The sequence below is a fragment of the Arachis hypogaea genome, chromosome 1 (genome assembly GCF_003086295.3).
Source record: "Arachis hypogaea cultivar Tifrunner chromosome 1, arahy.Tifrunner.gnm2.J5K5, whole genome shotgun sequence".
In the NCBI taxonomy this organism is placed as follows: Eukaryota; Viridiplantae; Streptophyta; class Magnoliopsida; order Fabales; family Fabaceae; genus Arachis; species Arachis hypogaea.
The window spans coordinates 42,892,969-42,895,871 of NC_092036.1; the positions used below are offsets into that span (position 1 = coordinate 42,892,969).

A 2,903-nucleotide genomic window follows, 5' to 3' on the forward strand; every position below is an offset into this window, starting at 1 on the left:
CGGCCAAAGAGGAAAGAAGTGTTTATGATGTGTGAAAGTGGAGGAGTAAGTGGGGGGTATATATAGGGTAAAAGGAGGGGTGGGTTTGTTTGAAGTTGGGTGCGTTTGGGAGGGAAATGGTTTGAATTTAAATGGTGAGGTAGGTGGGATTTTATGGTGGATTTTTGGGAATTAGGGGATAGATGTGAGTGGTAAAGAGAATATGGGGAAGAGGATAAGATTTGATTGGCGGGTGGTGTTTTGGGTAGAGTATTATAGAGAGGTGTGAAGAAGAGAGAGAGTAAGGTGGGGGTAGGTACGGATCCTATGGGATCTACAGATCCTGAGGTGTCAAGGATTTTTCATCCTTGCACCTCCTTGGCATTAAACGCTCTCTGTGTGCCATTCCTGGCATTTAAACGCCAGGCTGCTACCCTTTTCTGGTGTTAAACGCCAGTCTGGCTGCCAGTTCTGGCGTTTAACGCCCAGAATGCTGCCAGACTGGGCGTTAAATGCCCATTCTGCTACCCTTACTGGAGTTTAACGCCAGCCAGACACCAGACACCCTTTTCTGGCATTAAACGCCAGTCTGTGTGCCATTTCTGGTGTTTAACGCCCAGAATGGTGTCAAACTGGGCGTTAAATGCCCAATTTGCTAGCCTTACTGCTTGTCTTCCAGTGTATGCTATTTTTTATGCTATTTTTTATTTTGCTTTAATTCTGCAGCTATTTTTGTGACTTCACATTATCATCAACCTAAAGAAAACATAGACTAACACTAGAAAATAAAAATGAGAAAGTGATTAATATAGATAAATAAGATTGTGTTGCCTCGCAATAAGCGCTTATTTAATGTCAATAGCTTGACAGTGAGCTCTTACAGAGCTTCACAGATGCTCAGAGCATGGTTGTGGCCTCCCAACACCAAACTTAGAAGTTGAGTGTCGGGGCTCTGTCTGACTCTGTATTGAGAGAAGCTTTTCATGCTTCTTCTCCATGTTTACAGAAGAAGATCCTTGAATCTTTAACACAAGGTAGTCCTCATTCACTTGAAGGACTAACTCTCTTCTGTCCACATCAATCACAGCCCTTGCTGTGGCTAGGAAAGGTCTTCCAAGGATGATGGATTCATCTTCATCCTTCCCAGTGTCTAGGATTATGAAGTCAGCAGGGATGTAAAGGCCTTCAACCTTCACTAAGACATCCTCTATAAGTCCATAAGCTTTTTTCATCGATCTGTCTGCCATCTCCAATGAGATTCTTGCAGCTTGTACCTCAAAGATTCCTAGTTTTTCCATTACAGAGAGTGGCATGAGGTTGATGCCTGACCCCAGGTCACACAGAGCCTTCTCAAAGGTCATGGTGCCAATGGTGCAAGGTACTAAGAACCTTCTAGGATCCGGTTTCTTTTGAGGTATCTTCAGCTGAACCAAGGCGTTTAGTTCATTAATGAGCAATGGAGTTTCATCCTTCCAAGTCTCATTACCAAATAACTTAGCATTCAGCTTCATGATTGCTCCTAAATACTGAACAACTTTCTCTTCAGCAATGACTTCATCTTCTTCAGAAGAAGAATATTCATCAGAGCTCATGAATAGTAATAGGAAATTCAGTGGAATCTCTATGGTCTCTGCATGAGCCTCAGATTCCTTTGATTCCTCATGAGGGAACTCTCTAGTGGTCAGTAGACGTCCATTGAGGCCTTTCTCATTGGGAAACACTGCCTCTTCCTCTTCTCCAGGTTCGGCCACGCCAGGTATGGTTATGGCCTTGCACTCTCTTTTTGGATTCTCTACTGTATTGCTTGGGAGAGTACTAGGAGGAGTTTTAGTAACTCTTTTACTCAGCTGACCCACTTATGCCTCCAAATTTCTGATGGAGGACCTTGCTTCATTCATGAAACTAAGAGTGGCCTTAGATAGATCAGAGACTATATTTGCTAAGCCATAGAGGCTCTGCTCGGAATTCTTTGTCTCTCTTGCTGAGAAGATGATGAAAAAAGTTTGCTGTTGCCAAACCTATTTCTCCCACCATTATTATTTTTGAAGCCTTGTTGAGGCCTCTGTTGATCCTTTCATGAGAAATTTGGATGATTCCTCCATGAAGGATTATAGGTGTTTCCATAGAGTTCTTCCATGTAATTCACTTCTTCCATTGTAGGATTTTCATGGTCATAAGCTTCTCCTTTAGAGGAGGCGTCTTTAGTACTGCCGGATGCAGCTTGCAATCCAGTTAGATTTTGAGAAATCAGATTGACTTGCTGAGTCAATATTTTGTTCTAAGCCAATATGGCATTCAGAGTATCAATCTCAAGAACTCCTCTCTTTTGAGTCGTCCCATTGTTCTTGGGCTTCTACAAGTGTTTTTAGATGAAGGGATCCACCAGCAGAATGGTCCAATGACATCTTTGACATTTCAGACAGACCATCATAGAATATACATATAATGCTCCATTCTAGAAACATGTCAGAAAGACACCTTTTGGTTAATTGCTTTTATCTTTCCCAAGCTTCATAGAGGGATTCACCTTCCTTCTGTCTGAAGGTTTGGATGTCCACTTTGAGCTTACTCATCTTTTGAGGTGGAAAGAATTTGGTCAAGATGGCATTGACCAACTTTTCCCAAGAGTTTAGGATTTCTTTAGGTTGTGAGTCCAACCATGTTCTAGCTCTGTCTCTCACAGCAAAGGGGAAAAGCATAAGTCTGTAGACCTCGATATCAACCCCATTGGTCTTAACAGTATCACAGATCTGCAAGAATTAAGTTAAGAACTGATGAGGATCTTCTGATGGAAGTCCATGAAACTTGCAGTTCTGGTGCATTAGAGAAACTAATTGAGGCTTAAGCTCAAAGTTGTTTCCTCCAATGGCAGGAATTGAGATGCTTCTTCCATAGAAGTTATAAGTTGGTGCAGTATAGTCACC

General features: G+C 42.2%; 1 non-coding gene across 1 annotated transcript; it reads left to right on the forward strand.

Annotated features, from left to right (window-relative positions):
- The first annotated feature begins 2,442 nt into the window (after positions 1–2,442).
- LOC112712135 (small nucleolar RNA R71) lies at positions 2,443–2,546 on the forward strand. Its single transcript, XR_003157692.1, has one exon. It is a non-coding gene; the product is annotated as a small nucleolar RNA R71 (small nucleolar RNA).
- The last annotated feature ends 357 nt before the right edge of the window (positions 2,547–2,903 follow it).